Consider the following 18,208-nt stretch of genomic DNA (forward strand, 5'->3'; position numbering starts at 1 on the left):
AAAATAAAGATTAAAAGCTGGAGCAGAGGGGATCCAATTTCTGAGTCCAGAAGGCAGCCAGTCCAGTAGAGAAGATTTCTGTATGTTGAGTTTGTTGAAGCCTCTTTAGTGAAGATGGCAGTGGTAATGGTTGTTTGCTGGAGCAGAGCATGGAAAAGGCAGTTGTTCAGGTAAATTTTCTGCCCACACTTGAAATGACTGTCAAATTGTCCAGCTTTAGCACCCAGAGCCCTAGGAAAAAAGTAGTTTTAGTTTTCACTGATACCAAGTCAGGAAAATGGGAAAAAATTTAAAATGTTAATTACTAACAAAATGTAAAAGATGGCAGAATCTAGTTGACAAGGAAAAATAGCTTGAAGACAATGGGCAGGACTAGAATCTAATAATCTACAAGGGTGGGCTATAGTTTTCCACTGAAATGTAAAATTTCTCTCTATGATTACCTTCATTTTTATTAAACATTCACTAAGATTACTCTTGTTCACAAAATAAGTCTAGTCTCATTAAATTTGTCCTGATCATTTACATAAATGCAGCAAGAATGATAATTGACCATATTAGCCTTTTAAAGTTTGCTTTGTTGGAACTTTTATAAGGAATCTCATATTTGCCTTGTAAAAGCCTTTGAAGCTAGGAAACTGAGCCAAGAACTTGTCTACAGACCTCATCTGTGCTATCTATAGATTTGGGTGAACTACTCTCCTCTTGAGGTCCCCCAAATATTCCAAAGTTCCTAGGCCCAGCAGGAACTTCATTACTCGTCTGTAAGGCTGGGAACCTTGGAAACCAGGTATCAGGCCAGTTTCATAAAGGCAACCTCAGTTCCTTAAAACTGTCTGATTATATTGGCTTCTATACATATCATTCTCAAATCTGACATTTCAGTTAAAGACTTGGTAATATAGATAATTTTCCCAATTATATACTGTTACAAGGAAAATAGATTGATTCTTCCTGAATTTATACAATTTATGCAAAAAACTATATTGCCATGAAAATACAAATATTCAATATAAGTTTCTGAACTCTGGAGGGATCAGGTAGAGAGAAAGTAAGTAAATGTTTCCTTTTTGTTTACAAGATATAATCTACTAAATTGTGAATTATAGATAGCTTAAGAGAAAAGAGTTTCTTTATATGCAAAAAATGGAGCAAACCAGCAACATTCCAAACACACACACACACACATTATAGTTATTCATCAGTTCATTCTGTCTCATGTAATTAATTCTTATTCTGCTTCATCTTTTTATGAACTCCTCCCACTAGAGTTCTGAAAATCTTGACTTAGTCCAGTGGTGTGACTTCATCGTCATTTATGCAATGCCATCAGAAGCCTTTACCAGATTCCTAGTCCTTTCCATGGGTCTCTGAGACATACCTTTTGTTGGAAGTGAAGCATTCTGGCTTGTGGCTGATTGTGAGAGCTTTCTGGAAAGCATAAGAATAAAACAATGGCTCTGAATGACAAAAGACTTAACAATGGCAGTGGTTAAAAATTTGATGAGAGGTATTAACAAAAACAATGACAAGGAATTTAGTTGTTTTCTGTGATATTTACAGAACATGGCCTAGCACAGTGGCTCACAACTATAAGCCTAGTTTTCTGGGAGGCTGGTGTGAGGATCACTTGAGTTCAGGAATTTGAGACCAGCCTCAGCAAGAGTGAGAAAAACTTATGTGGGCATTGTTAATCCCAGCTACTCAGGAGGCTTAAGCCGGAAGATCATTTGACCCCAGTAGTCTTGAGTTTACTGTGAGCTAGGTTGATGCCATTGTTGTGGGAAGACAAGGCCCACTGGAGAGAAAGAGCACCCAAATACTATGTTTATAAGAAGAAGGGCTTTATTCACCAGCCATGAGCTTATGACATAGAAGGATTCCAAATGGTCATGCTCCCCGACTGGCTTGGTCTTTCTCTTTTTATCTACAGTCAAAAAATTCTAACTCATAGGTACCTTTCTCATTGGACAGTTTGAATCAAGCAGGAGATGCTATTCCAGCCCCCACAGAACTATTGGATTTCACAGAAGTGGAAATTTCCCAGTTCCAGGAAGTTAAGTTTACAAATTCCCAAGAGCTGAGTCACCATGGAGAGGACCCTGAAGGTGTATCCTTGTGGTCTCCTTGAGAATACCTATTCTCCCAGACCTCACCCTTCTCGGGTATCCTCTTGAGGATATGGTATCCACCGTGACACTCTAGCCTGGGCAACAGAGTGAGACTCTGTGTCGAAGAAGAAAAAGAAAAGATAACTGGAATTATAACTACTAACAGTATATAAGGACATCTCACAGATAGCAAGGTATTGACAGATTTCTAGGAACTTCATGTACTTTCTGATGTATAATGCTATCTATAGCATCTACCCATACAAATATAACACAGAGAAAGTTAAGTGTCTCTCCTTATTTGATAATGCTTCTCATTTCCAATGCCCTGACTTTAAAGTATTTGCAAGCATTTGAGATAAATAAGATAGGCCTTGGGATTGGTATGATGACTGGGCATTGGGTTACTCTTGGAACCATACTACTGTTTCTTAAAGGCTTGATTAGTAAGATGAGGGAAGTATGTTTAATTCTTTAAAGAGTACAAAGCCCATTTGTACTGCTATAACAGAATATCTGAAGGGTAAATTATAATAAACAGAAATTTATTGGCTCATAGTTCTGGAGATTAGGAAGTCCAACACTGAGCTGCTGGCATCTGTTGGTACACTATCCCATGGTTGAAAGCAGAAAGCAAAAGAGCCCTAATTGTCTGTTAAAGTCCTTACTTTTAGTACAGTTATCGTGGCAATTAGATGTCCACCTAAGTTTTGGAGGGGAAAAACATCCAGATTACAGAAGGCAGCCTCAATAATAACATTAAGAAGCTGGCCTGCTTGGCTTAGCACCCATAGCACAGTGGTTATGGTGCCAGTCACATACACCAACGGTGGTGGGTTCAAACCCAGCCTGGGCCAGCTAAACAACAATGACAACTGCAACAAAAAATAGCCGGTGTTATAGTGGGAGCCTATAGTCCCAGCTACTTGGGAGGCTGAGACAAGAGAATCACTTAAGCCCAAGAGTTTGAGGTTGCTGTGGGCTGCGATACCATGGCACTCTACCAAGGGCGACATAGTGAGACTCTGCCTCAAAAAAAAAAAAAAAAGAAAAAATTGGTGGGTGGTGGCTATGGCTCAAAGGAGTAGGGCACTGGCTCCATATGAAGGAAGTGGCGGGTTCAAACCCAGCCCCGGCCAAAAAAAAAAAAGTTGGCCTGCTTATCCAACTACATAATTTTAAATTTGCTTCTTTATGTTGGGAAGAAGATTTCCAACAATGGTGGAAACCGAGAGATTTCTATGTTCTGAGGTTTTCAGATATAAAGCCATGCACCGTCAGAATGTTTTTATAAATCATTGGACAAAAGATTTAGGATGTATTTCTTTTCTATGAGTTCATGGTTCTACATTAGCCCAATTAATTTTCAGAGGGAAGGTTTTTTAATAGTTCCTATCGGGCCCTGAAAATCAGCTTCCAACTAGTCCATTTACAGGAGGAAGGTGGTAGGGAGTAGAGTTTTTGGTGGGTGTGGATTTTAATTCTTGTTCTAAATCTGGTTTCCATTCTTTAATTTGATGAAGGGAGTCTGTGATATTTTCTTTTACTGTCTTCCTTTTGTGATCTTCCCATATTGGTAACAGGACATTTGTTTAATGTGAGAGGTCTCTAAAAGTACTTTTAAGTATAAATGTTTTCCAAATCAAGGGATCTATTGTCTGGCCATTAATGATTTAGTATCTCTAAAGGTATACCTATTTTAAAATGTAACTCAAAACTGATATGCCATTTTATGGTTTAACCATTGACATAAGCAACCTCTCCAAAAGAGGTGCAGAACATGCGGATCCCACGATCCAAGGTCATTCACAAAGACAGCCAAAGGACAGAAAGCAAAGACCATATCATTGCTACAGACAGTAAGAATGGGGTTAATGAGAATTTCTGTCTCTAGTCTCCAACAAGAGTGACGCTCTTCCAATCATGAGCCCACTAACATATGGCTCCATGCAGCCAATACTGAGATAGGACTTTTCACCCCAAGCAAGACAGTAGGAAGGAGATGATAAAGGTTCTTTTGGTCCAAGACCCTTTATGACTTAGAAGACAAACTTCCCAAGAGTTGGCAAAAGTTTTTATGATGCCAGCTGCAGATGGGTACTCAGGGTGGCACATTTCTACCCAGCCTACTAAAAATTCTTGAGTACTCAACTTGACAGTTGGCTGCTTCTGAGCACAGACTAGACAATCTGTGCCCCCCAGCATGTGGAAAGCCATAAAAGTGAACACTTAAGCTGGATCTAAGCCAAGCTCTCAGGACACAAAATGAGACAGATGGGACACAATGGCTATCTCTGGGAAGGAAAGGATCTCAAACCAAGTCACAATATATAAAGAATAAATTCCTATAGTGTTTTCTCCTGCTAATCACAATCTTAGAAAGAAAAGACAAAAGGAGACTCTTACAGTCCTTATTTGACTGGACCTTGAAAAGAAATGTGGGAATCTGGCTGGTAAGAAATTTATTTTTATAGGCATAGGCAGAGATCCTGCAATCTCAGCTGAAGTTTCTGGAGGAACATGGAATCCCAACCATCCCATCTTTGTCAGCAAAACTGTTAGAAGGAAAACTGTTTCTTTTCCAACTTGGGTCCAGTGGTTGGGGGCTCATGAATTAACTGACAACAGACAGACTAACAGGAGAAAAAAAAAAGATTGATTTGTGCCTATAAGCAGGAGTTTTCAGTGATGAATAACTCAAACCTAACAGAGGTAAGAGGGGTTTAGGGCTTCAGTAAGAAGGTATTGAAGGTTCTATTGAGTTTTGGGATATTAATGGAAGTGGGTATGCTGTCCCCTTAGCAGCTAAATTCCCTCACTTGGGGGAAATGGCAGCTGTGTTTCCTGGATGCTCTGTTTTAGTCCAGTAAGTGAAGTTCAGGTAAGATTTGTTTCATATCTTCTTTAACTCAAATGTTTTTACTTTAACAAGATCCAAGATATGTTTCATCCTAAGAACTTTAAAAAGGAAAATATTCTGCTTCCTTCCTGGAGCAAGTTTTATGGCAGGCAACATTTGCATGAGAGCTGCAGGATGGTTCAGGGAAGCTCCTTACTACTTAATACAGATGCACTGGTGGTTATGGATAAGGTCTCTGTACAGACTGACATCATCCTGGGCCTCATTCCAACAATGCAAGCTGTGACTTCTGTGCCCAGTGTGAGGACTAGTGTTTAACTTCAGTAAGTCTTCAACATTCAAAGCCTGTTACCTTCAGAAAATCATTGAACAAGATTTCAAGCATTAAGTAATAGTGGGTGTTTTTTGTTCTTTTTGTTTTTGCCTTTTATTCATCACAAACAGAAAAAAGTATAATTTTATATTTTGGGGTCACAAAAATCTTACAACCCAAAACAATGGCTTCCAAGGAAATTTTGTTATCAGTGAAAATATACAGAAGGAAAAGTAAAAATAAAAGTGCCAATTTCAAGGCACTCTCTATTACTTTATAAATAATGCGAATTAGTGCTATTTGTCCATAACGAAAACATGCCACCTGTTCAGTAAAGTCATCTTCACAGCTTGAAAAGCTCTGCTTTCATTAAGATAGTTGAGAGTGTCTAAAAAAGCTGTGGTCTCCAGTCCATCACTTCCATACAAAGTGTAGAAGTTAAAGATAACTGAGCTACCAGATGATATTTTCTTCGAAGATAGAAAACCCCATAAAAATAAAGGCAGGTAAATGTCTTCAATCTAAACTCTTGGGATAAAATTTCTCAAGGTTGGGCATCATGAATTTGGTGCTCACCATCCTGCAGGGACACTTGGAAATCAACGGCAACAGAGAATAAGGATGACCCAGATGGTTCAGAGTTTGGATAACTTTATAGCACTGAGACATTGCTCATTACTGGCTCCTGCAAGTATTATCAAAGTAACCTATTGATACTGGATAATTCTTCACTGGGGGAGGAGGCTGTCCTGGTACACTGTGGAATGTTTAGCAGCATTCCTGACTTCTGTCCTTTACATGCCAATAGCACCCTCACCCCCATCATGATGATCAGAAATGTCCCCTGTGAGGCAAAGTCATCCCCAGTTGAGGCATTGGCCTCATAGGTAATAGAGAACATTACTTTCTAAGAGTCTTAGGAGAATCTCAGAGGGAGAGGGCAAAGTTGGGAATGTTTTTGACGTTTTAAGTCTAGTTTTATTCATTGTGTATCTTTCTTTGTGGAAATGGGGGAGGTTAGGACTGAGTGAGGATGATAATTTAATAGCTTGGGATGGAATGAACACAGCAAGGTGAAGATTTTGAGGTCAAGATTCCCAAATGCTGAAATGTTAAAATTTTCCTTTGATATTTTGATGAGTTGATCAGTCTTTAGGGAAGTTCCTGGGATGAATAATAAAGTTATTGTTATCTTGTCACTTATCGTTATCTTCCTGAAGAAGAGTTTTCTAGAATAGTTGAGTTATGCTGAAGAAGACCCTGGAATAGTAAAGCCTTGTTGACATGGACTGTGTGGCTATAAATGATTTGGGAACTCAGTGGATTCCTTAAGTTCCTTGTTTTTTTTCCCTTGCCATTTTGCCCACTATTGCTGCATTCAGAAAAAGAAGTAAGGTCCATAAGAGACTAAAGAGACAGCAGGATGGAGCAGGGGCTCCAGCGTCCCTGCAGGGGCTGAGTGATGGCTTCCCCGCTTTATTAACTAGTGCATGGGCTGGGCCGGGCCAGTCACATGCTTTCTCCAAACCTCAGTTTCTCCATTAATATCTTCAGGTTAATAATAGTGTCTCACTCATCTAGTTGTGGTATTTTGAATGAAATAATACACACCTAGTGCCCTAGCTATAATATGCTCTCAATGATGTAAATCAACTGTGCAGAACTATGAAAAAAAATGACATTGCAGTGGCACACATATGCTTAGGCCAACATGTTTCTGAGCACTCCTCTCATTCTCCTTCCTGTAAATTCTAACAAAATAGGGTTTAAGAGGAAGCAGAGATGCTCTCTCTGCAGCCTAGAAATGTTTGGAGAGAGAGGTGAATAACTTTTATGCAAGTTCCTCCACCCATGTTCTTAGGGAAGAATGTTCTTGGATTTCCACTGAAATGTGGGGAGACTCAGGCTGTAGGTTAGTCATGCCATGGCTGGTGGAAGGAGGGGAACAATAAGAGTGCCACGATACTTAGCCTACCCACTAGAATGGTTAGTCTGTTTAAAAGCAGTACCTTACTTTAACAGTCCTGATTTAGAATTCATTACACCAAGGTGTTGAAACTGTGGCCCTATGAGCTACCTACCAATTTTGTGAGGACTTTTAAAATTTATCTGTGGTGTTGGATATCATGAAAAGTATGCATGGACCTTTTCTTTGCCAATCAGCTTCATTGGTGTTTGTGTATTTACTGTGTGGCCCAAGACAGCTCTTATACTTTCAATGTACGGCAGGAAAGGAATTCTACTTACTCTCTCCTGATTCTGGAAACAGGCCATATTCTTCAAGTGGAAGACTCACTTACACTGTACCAGGCACTGATCTAGGCATGCCATATAAATTTCTCCTTTAATCCTCACTCTGCAAAAAAAAAAAAGGCTCAGCGCCTGTGGCTCAAGCAGCTAAGGCACCAGCCACATACACCTAAGGTGGTGAGTTCAAATACAGCCCGGGCCCGCCAGAACAACAATGACGGCTGCAACCAAAAAAAAAAAAAAATAGCCAGCGGTTGTGGTGGGTGCCTGTGGTTCCAGCTACTTGGGAGGCGGAGGCAGGAGACTCACTTGAGCCCAGGAGTTGGAGGTTGCTGTGAGCTGTGATGCCACAGCACTCTACCCAGGGGGACAGCTTGAGGCTCTGTCTCAAAAAAAAAAAAAAAATCCTCACTCTGTAAGATAAATACTGTGATGAGAAATCTGATACTCAGAAAGTCAAAATAATTTAGTGACACATAGCCCCAGCCGATGCAGGGGTGGAGGCAGAAGTTAAGCCTTTGTCTAGTGAGCTCTGAGGTTGATTATTCCTCTACTATAGCACGTTACCACCTACACACCTACTTCTCAGAACAATAAAAAACAGAAAAATCCAAAGGATAACACATCACCCACAGTCTAGTCCTGGTCTTACAGAGCCATGTGGGGTATTTGAACAGATGGACTATTTTGTGGCATGTTGGCAAGGACGGGAGGATCTTGTAGTGATAGATCTAATCTGACCATAGGGTGACAGAAATAGCCAGACACCGATCTCAGGGAACCACATTACCAGTCCAGTGGTTTGCCTAATCTCAGCAAATGAATAAAGAAGACCTAACACTTGACTGCTATTGATAGGGCTGGGAGAAGAACAAGCCCACCCCCACACCCACCATCTTGTCCCCCAGTGCAATTTGAGGGCCATGTGAATTTGGCAAAGGAATGTTTAGGGAGCAAAGGCTATAAAACAAAATGGTACCAGGCCAGGGGAATTTCACTGGATAACACTATAGGTAAGAGTGATGTTGGAATTAAATGTCTTCTAGAAAAGTATCTGAAAGAGTAGGTTTTCTGGGATGGTTTCCTTTTTGACAGTGATGGCAATAATATTTATTCAAGCACAATGATGCATTAAATGAAAAACTAAACACGATTCAGATTTTTATACCTGTGTAGATCGGAATGCTTTATTCTGTCTCAGTTCTCTGCAGTGCTACCCGTGTGATTCTGACCAAGTCACCCCATCTTTCTGGGCCTCTGTTTCCTCCTCTATAAGGAAGAGGAACATGGTATAAGGTCCTTAAGGTCCTTTCCTGCTGAGTCAAACTAATTCAACGAGATGTTATTAAACGACTAGTGCCCTCTACAGGCAACTTCCTTCAGCACGTGAGAATCCATAGGGGGATGTTAGCAAAATTCTTTTGGTATATTTAATGGTGTGACATAGTGTCCAACAAAACAGTTTGTTATTTAATGAACAATGGCTGTAAAGCAATTAAAAATTTAGATTTGCTCTAGACCTCATTTTACAGATAAGAATGTGAGGACCACCATGACTGTGAATTTTTCTGATTCCTTGGGATAAGGCTGAGACTTGAATACAAGTCTCTTGATCTTCATCTTAATAGTAGTAAGATATTTCCAGTTTTTCACAGTTGTCTTCAAAATACTCTTCCTTCTCCTTCCTAGATAGCATTGGAACTCAGCATTTTCTAAACTTACTGTGTACTTACTACCCTTAGCAGTTGATGAACTGTGGATTTTTCCATTAGAGCAGGGAATTACCGATGGTGCCTGGTGACTGAGTAGGCACCTCCTTGGATTGCTTTCTTGCCACGGATGGGGCAGCCCTTTACTGTCATTGCCTGAAGAAAATGTGTGCATGCTCAATATCTGATTGATTCACTCTCAGTTCCAGAACTGCTAAAATTTTTAATCCTTCATGCTGAGACCTACTCCGAAGTTGGGACTATTCATTTCTGTGGTATAGGACTTAGGAAAAAGCTGTTCTGGACAGCTTTCAGTAAAAATGTGGGTCTGTTTAAGCCTACTTTAAAAATTTTAAAAGTTAATTCATGTTTTCATTTTTATTATGGTGTAGCAGCATTTGTGCCTTGTAGAAAGTTATACATTCGGATAAGGAAAAACAAGAAAATGATAGCACCATATTCCTACCACCCAGAGATTACCACTGTTAGCACCTGTGTGTATATCCTTAAAGCTTTTTCTATGCGTATATAAATATACATATACATATTTTTACCAAAATGAGATCATGCTGTACATGCTGTTTGTAACCTGCTTTTTTTAGTTAATGATCTCTAGCTTTCTCTGCCAGTAAGTTTTCATCTTATCTGAAACCCAGTCTGTATTCAAATTCTCCCTGCTCATCCCTGAAATGTCCTTTACAGTCAGTTTGTCTAAACCAAATTCAAATCCAGGGCCCTGCATTGCACCCAGCACACCATCCCTTAAAGCTCTTTAATCTAGCATGGTTTTTTCTTCCTTTTAGTATGTTTTTCATGAAACTCCTTGTTGAGTAAAATAGGAAAAGTTGAAATTTTGTACGTTTTTCTTTTTTTTTTTCAGATTTTGCTCTTTACATAAACCAGATTTTTTTTTAATTGTCCAACTCTCTGCTTTATCTTCACCTGCAAGAGATACTGCCTTCATGGTATAACAGATGGTCAACTGCTGAAAGGCTTTTAGTCTATAATGAAGTCTATAAACCTGCTGAAAAGACCAGACAACATCTCTATTTTTCTTTAAGTTTTCCCTCTGCCTGTCCCTTCATCCCAGAACAAAGGAAAATCAGTCAAAACTTATGTCAGGCCCTGTGATAAGCCAGGGTAGTAAAACAAAAAAGGCAAGGGCCCTGTGCTCATGGAGCTTATAGTTTAGTAGGAGAGTTTGACCTTCTGTTAATCATTAGTGTTAAGTGCTTAATTAAATGGCAAAGACAAATGCAAGAAGGCAAAGTGTAGAATGCAAGGTGTCCAGGCGTGAGAGGTGGCTGAGGGAAGAGTGACTTTGTCTGGTTTCTTAGGGAAGACTTCAAAGGAATGGCATTGACATTGATTGGAGTTTGGGAAGGAGATAGGAAGGGGAAGACTGTTCCAGGAGTGGGAACAGCATTTGCCGAGGTGCTGAGATTTAGGAATAATTTCTAGCATAGCTGAAATAAACAGAATAAAGGTGAGAAAGGGAATGAGATAAAGGTGGGAAGTAAGGCACAGGCCAGCTCACTCAGAGCCCAGCGGCCACCTGGACAATTCTGGACTTGATTTCATGGGTGAGGGGGAGTAACGGAGAGACTTATATAGGAGAGAAACATGATCAGATTTATGTTTTACTAAGATCATGTTGACTAGTGTGTATGAGTACCTTGAAGGGACTGGAGTGCATACAAGAAGCCAGTTAGAGTGCCACCGAGGTTGTCCAGCTGAGAGACGATAGCTTGGCCTAAAATGCTGGTGGGAATGGATTAAAGATTTTAGAGGGATTTAGGTAATCAGGAAGTGGAACCAAAATGATTTGAGGACCGACTAGATGGGGAGGGGTTGGGAGACGTGAGGGAAGCATGATACACCTATTAGGACAATTTCAGACACATGGTTGCCGCCCAGCTCAGATTTGCTTAAGCCTAAATGGAAATTTATTGATTCCAGTGCAGGAAACTTCCTGGGAGTAGATCAGATACTCCAGATACAGCTGCCTTCAGGAGTTCAGAAGATGTCTGTAGGAGTAACTCTCTTTCCAACTCTTTATCTACTGTGCTGGCTTTACTCTCTCTGAAGAGCTCTTTCCTTCTGGTGACAAAATAGCTGTTGGCAGCTCCAGATCACATCCTTGGAGGTTAGCAACTCCAGCAGAAGGGCACCTCCCAATATTTTCAGGGAATGTCTCATCAACTAGTCCTGATAACATGCTCACCCCTGGAGCTGAAGAGTAGAATCAGTCCCACCTGGAGTAAATACACAGAGAGTGGGGAAAGAAACTTGAGCAGCTATTCCTAGTACAATAGGGAATGGATGCCAAGCTGGCAAGGATGAGAGTACTTCTTATAGATAGTTCCCAGGCTTTTATGGGCACAAATGAATAGATGAGAGGTCACTCACTCAGGGAAGAGAAGAGAGTTAAAGGGAAAGATCACAAGTTCAGGTTTGCGCGTGTTCTTTTTGAGGCCTGTTAAACTTTTACATGGGATGTCAAGTTGGCAGATGGCCACATGGGTCTGATGCTCAGTAGAAACCTCTTGGTGGGAGTCACGCAAGGTTTGGGAGTTATCAGTAGACAGGATACGCATGAGATCATCTGAGAAGTGTGTCAAATGACAAGATGAAATTTAATGTCTGGATAGAGAGAAAGAAGGAGGCTGCAGACCAGAGTGTTAAAAAGGTCTGGTCAGATAAATCTGGTAGGGGAGATACCATGACCATGAAAAACGGTCTAGCCAAGCTAGTTAGAAGGAAACCTGAGACCTGGACCCTTAGGCAGCCAGATGCGATGGAAGAGCACAGGAAAAAGGAGTTGACGGTACAGTAAGGCCCCACCATAACAGTGTGCATAGGCTCTGAAAATGGAGAGACCATTTGATGCATTATTGCATAAAATGGAGAGCCTTGCTGTAACTGGGTTAGTGAAATGAAAGGGGACTGGATGGGAGGTGGGAGCCGACCAGCAAGCACAGTCTGCTACATTCCATTCCCGTTACAACAAGAGGTGCAGTCAAGTGTGCAAGAGAATGATGGAAAGGATGGACCATGGAATCCACGGCGGGTAGAGAGCGAGTGAGGAAAGGAGGGTGCTGAAAACAGGGAGGAGAAGGGGGAGTTGGCTGGCGGAGGTCCCAAAGGAGTGGGAGGACAGGCATGGGAAAGACAGAGGGCTGGCCAGCAGTGATACAAGATCAGGCTTGGATAAGGCAGCCTAGAGCCATGGACAGGCACTGACCGAGGAATTAGAAGACCAAGGTACTACTCCCAGCTCCCTCCCTTACTAACCACATGATCCTGTCTCTGCTTCATATTCCTCATCTAAACACTTAGAATAATGGCACCTCTTCCCCTCACCTGTTGTCAGCCACTAGCTGAAGTGCTATGAAAGTGTGAGATGTGTTAGAAAACTTACCCATGGTCTGTTTTTTCAACTGCAGTGGAGAAGGGGTGTGTGGACAGGAAGGTGGTTACCCAAGGACTCACTGCTATGTCGTGCTGGCCTCACCTGTGTGTTGTGCTCAGGTGAGGAGGAAAATAGATTTTCCATATTCTGCCTTCTGTTGTTACTGTTTACTAACAAACTGGTCATCTAACATTCCTGGATCATTCATACACATTAGACCAGAGACACAGCCAGTAGCCCTGATGCTGCAGTGACAGTGACACTCTAAAGGAGGTTACCCATGTCTCCCCAATACTGGCACTGTATTTTTAACCCTCTATTTCTATTCTTTTTTCTTCATTCTTCTTCTCTCTACCAAATTGTTCAAGTCAAAAACTTGAGAGTCATTCTTGATTCCTCCTTTGCCCTCATATCCAACCCACTGGCAAATCTAGTTGCCGTAACTTCCAAGAGAAAGTCACACTTTACCATCTTTCTGGCCATCTCATCAGTATGGCAGCCATCATTTCCTGCAGGGACACTGGGATAACCTCTCACCCAGACTTCTCATTTCTATGTTTGCTGCCAAAGCCCATTCTCCCCACAGCCCATTCTCCAGAGTCATCTTTTCACAGCGTATGTGAGATGTCACTCAGGCAGCCTTAGCTCTTTTGCAGGGGCCTTGATCTCGCCAGCCTTGGTGAGCCACAGGCCCTTTGCCACACTGTTCTCTTCCCTTGAATGGTGTTCTCCCTGATCCAGGCCCTTATTATTCAGATCCCAGACTTAATGCTACCTCCCCAGACAGTCCTTCCCTGACCACTCAGCCAGAAGTACAATGGATAATTTCTTCTGTCTCCCCAAAACATACACATCCTTCATCCTGTCCTATCTTGTCTATCTCTGTTTTTCCTTTTCATACTTAAAATGTCCTCATTAACTCATAGGTTAGCCTGTGATGTATACAGATAGTACTTAGAATTCCCTAAGCACCACCCGTGGGACCAAAGTTGTGGACAAAACACTGGCTTGGGAGTCACATGTATTCCTCCCTTCCTCTCTCTCCCTCTCTATCTCCCTCTTACTCTCCTTTTCTCCCTCTTTTCCTCCCTCATTTTGATGTAATTAATTAATAGGCTCCCATATCTATCAAGGTCAGATTTTTAGACATAAAGGCAGCTATGATCTAAAGAAGAAAGTACTAGATTCAAAGTCCAAAGACTTAAGAGACACAACTGAAATTCAATTTTCCTCCTGTAAATTTGCTTTGGAGCCTCAGTTTTCTTATAATTGAAATGACAAAAAAAAAAAAAAAAAACAAAACTACTATTTCACAGTTGTTGCTAAGTAAGATAGTGAGTGCATCAGTTATCTACTACCACAATGATGCTGTGTAACAAACCGCCTCAAAGCTCAGTGGCTTAAGATAGTTATTTGGTGTTCTCACTCCTCTGTGGGTTGTTCATGTGGACTGGCCTTGCTCTTGGAGCTGCAGGGAGCCAGCCGCTCACCTGAGGCCAGCTGGCCTAGGATGGTCTCCAGCAAAGCCACTGCTCTGTTCCCCGGCAGGCTGTTGTGTTTCTGGTGGTCGCAGGTTTCTGGGGAAGAAAGCTGAAAACCCTAAGCACATTTCAGGTTTCTGTTTGCATCACATTTGCTACCATCCCATTGTCCAAGTGGGGTTGACTCATAATGATGTGGGGTTTCCTCCTCTGGAAAGCCTGCCCTGATTGGCCTCGGCAGACTTGAGCACTCTTTCTGCTACGCTTCCATCCTAGAAGTTAGCCCTAAATATTTATTGAATTCCTAGCACTCCCTAAAGCAGTGTCTTTCAATCTTTTTTTATCTCACAGCACACTTGAACTTATAGTTAAAACTTCCATGGCACACTTAAGTTACATTGATCAAAAAAAGTAAAGAAAAAAAAAAGAATATATTTATTGTCCTTTCAACTCCTTTTGAAAATAATTTAATTAATGATCTTTAAAAGTTTTGGGCCACACACCTAAGATCTTCTCTGGGCACACCAGTGTGCGGGGTGCACATGTTGAATGGCCCTGCCCGAGGCTCAAGGTGCTGGAGTACTTATTGCAGTCACACCGGTGAACTTAACAAGACCTGCACATTTTAGTGATGGGGAACGGAGAGTGAGTAAATTCATAAAAATATACACTATTCCACAGACTGATATGTGCTCTAAAAATACTGTTTTATGGCTCTTTGTGAGCACGTCAGCCTTCCTGCTGTACCAGGACCTCCTTTAGGGCAGAGACCGATATTCCTGCCTGCTCCCTGGTCCCCTGTGCAGCGTCAGCAGAAAATGACCCTGCAAGTAGGCCTGAGGGCTCTGCAGAAGGCCTGGTGGTGAGGAGTGGAGCACGGGCTGTGCCCGGCTGTTTATTCTCAGGTGCTCACCCTGTTAACTCTTAGTCTTCCCCTGCCCTTCTCCCCTGACCCCCCCTAGATAGGACTGCCCTTCTCCCCTGACCCCCTCTAGATAGGTCTCAGCAGGGACTGCTGCCAGCTCAGGTGTCTGCCACCGCTCAGTGGTGACTCTGGCTCTCGGCTCAGGCAGGGCAGCGTGGCTTCTCTCCTAACCAAAAGAAGCTTCAGTTTCCCCTTCTCTGGCACTTATTGTACGTCCCATCAGACGACGTAGGTAGCCAAGTCAGACATGGCAAGGGACCCGTAGATCTGTGGGGCTTGCCTCCCTTGAGAACTATGAGGTGGAAATTAATCCATCTGAGTAGAAAGACTCCACACAACCCCACCATTCTCAATGTGAATGGGAAATAGATGACAATTCATGAGTTTTGTCCTCTATCAGAGTTCCCTCATTACTTGGCTTTGTTCTAACCAGTGTTTTTCAACCCTCCTCCCCCTTTTTTTTTAATCTCAAGACACACTTGAACTTATAGTTCAACTTCTGTGGCACAGTTAAATTATGTTGACAAAAAAAGAGTAAAAAATGGAATATACTTACTGTGCTTTAAACTTTTAAAAATAAATGTAATGAATGATCTTTAAACATTTTCATGGCACACCTAGATCCTCTCACAGCACACAGGTTGAAAATCACTATCCCAGACCCTCTGCTTAAAGGTTACTCAAGTCCTCTTTCCATAGACTAGTGTGCCTCCTTGAAAACGCTGGTTGATTTTGAAAGCACGGATGTGGCTCCTTGTCAGAATTGTTTTAATGTTTTATTTTTTAATTATTATTGTTATTATTATTTTCTTTTAAGAAACAAGTCTCACTCAGCTGCCCAGGCTAGAGTGGAGAGGCCTGATTAAAGTTCACTGTACCCTTGAACTCCAGGTTCAAGGGATGTTCCTGCCTTAGCCTCCTAAATTGCTGGAATCAGTACCACACTTGTCTAATTTTTCTATTTTTTTGTAGAGACAGGGATCTGTGTCACCCAGGTTGGTCTCAAAACCCTGTCCTCAAATGATCCTCCTGGCTTGGTCTCCCAGAGCAATTACAGAGAAATTACAGGCATGAGCGACTGCACCCACCCCCATCAGGTTTTTGATTGCTCAGGCACTGAACCCCCTTCCACCATTTGGGGTACTCCCACAGCATGAGTCTTGGTACAAGGCAGAACCTGCCTCCCACTCTAGAAGCTGAAAAAGCCAGATTCCAGCTTTCCACCTCCTCGCTGGCAGAGTGGTGAATGCATTGGGACCAAGTGGGGCCAGTCATCTGTTCCTGCCTGGGGCACTGGAACATTCTTCTCTCAGTGCCCGAGGGAGCAGGGCTAACAGCACCAGCAGGAAGCAATGTCCTCTCTGGAGGGTGCAGTGGGGCTAAGTGGTATGGGTTGAATTTTGTCCTCCTCTCCTTAAATTCCTATGCTGTGTGTCTGAGCCCAAGCATCTCAGAGTGTGACCACATTTGGCACTAGGGTCTTTGCAGAGGTCACCAAGTTAGAGTGAGGTCATTATGGTGAGCAGAGACAATAACAGAAGGTGACAATGTGAAGAGAGGGAGGATGTCAAGGAACCACCCTTCCCTCACAGCTGACACCTTGATCTCGGAACTCTAGCCTCCAGAACTGTGAGGCACAGAGTTGCTGCTGTTTAAGCCTTCTGGTCCAGGGCACTTTGCTGAGGCGGCAGGTGGAGTGGACTAATACCCCATCCTTATCAGAGAATTCCCACAGTGTGATTTTGGCTCTGGTCCTAGCCTGGTCAGCTCTTGGTTCTCCATCTTCCATACATTTATGAATCTATTAAAGATCTCTTCAAGAAATTATTTGGAATAAAATTCAGTCAAAGCTTTTTGTTTGCTACTAAGAATCCCAACTAATAAAAAAGACCATGTTTTGAAGAGTTCTCTTTTTATAGGAAACTCTGGGTTCTTTTTTCTCCCTCTTCCTTGAAACAGCTCGTGACTCTGAGCTCTCTGCTCCAGCCAAGGCTTTGCAGGATTGGCACGTCTGCACTGCCTCTGTGGTGAGTGGGCCTTTCACTAATCTAGCCCTGCTTCTTCCTTCCATTCAATAATAAATATACACTTCTATTCAATAATAAACATACACTTTTTTCTTGTACAACTCAGCAGCTCAGGGCTGGCTGATTGTTGACCCCCCTCATTTAAAGATAGAGATAGATATCATTGAACCACAGAGGGTGAAATGTGTCTCCTGCAAATTAGTGCAGTCTGCAAACATCAACAGGCCCAGAACCTCAGAGGTGTCGCTGTTAAATATGTTAAATGTTCAACTCCGTTCCTGCTCTAGAATGAGTTTTCCCACTCTGCTGTCTTTACTTTGGATTTGGTCATGTTTAACATCATAACTTGAACTCTTGGTTTGCTAATACATTTTGAAACAGTGTCCAGATGAAGTCTGCAGCAACAGTGGTCCATGTTTACAAGCCTATACCACTAAGGATATGTAACCACTATTAGGTGACAGTGCCTAACTGGTTGTAGGCTTGTCCAGACTCAAATGGCTAGTGAATTGAAATTTTAGTTTGTTGGTTGCTGTGGTATTTCACAATTCAAGAGATTAAATAAAAAGAAAAGGAAAAAAAAAACTACGTCAGGAGTGAAAATAATGAAGTCTGAGCCCTCTACTTCAAGTTCGAAGAAGACAAGATGGAAAGAGGAAAGTTCTGCCCCCACTTTTATTTCCAAAAAAGTAGAGAAATATCTTCGTTAGGAAAGAACCATACTCCAGGCTTGATGCTGACTACTTCACAAATATAATCCCACTTAATTATTGCAACAGCCCTCCAACATAGCTGCTGTCATCATCAGTGCCGCGTTACAGATGAGCAAATGTTCTGACACTGATAGTAAGCCAAGTCCGTAACTCTTTCTACTGCACAGGGAAAAAGGGAAGATGTTTTCAGTATTACCCAAGAAACTCCACAAGTGATAGGATTTATTTTGCTCAGAGAATCTGGAGATAGGAAGGGGAAATCAAGTCAGCCTGCTGGATGGATTGTTTTCACCTCTCAGGACCCTCCCTCATCTCGCCTCACCTCTCAACTCATCCCTGACAGCACAGGGAGAGCGGCCACCTTCTAGGGTCCTGCCTAATCAACATCTAGGCTTCATTCGTTCTGT

This window comes from Otolemur garnettii, unplaced genomic scaffold (assembly GCF_000181295.1).
Source record: "Otolemur garnettii isolate 467f Iridium unplaced genomic scaffold, OtoGar3 scaffold00017, whole genome shotgun sequence".
Taxonomy (NCBI): Eukaryota; Metazoa; Chordata; class Mammalia; order Primates; family Galagidae; genus Otolemur; species Otolemur garnettii.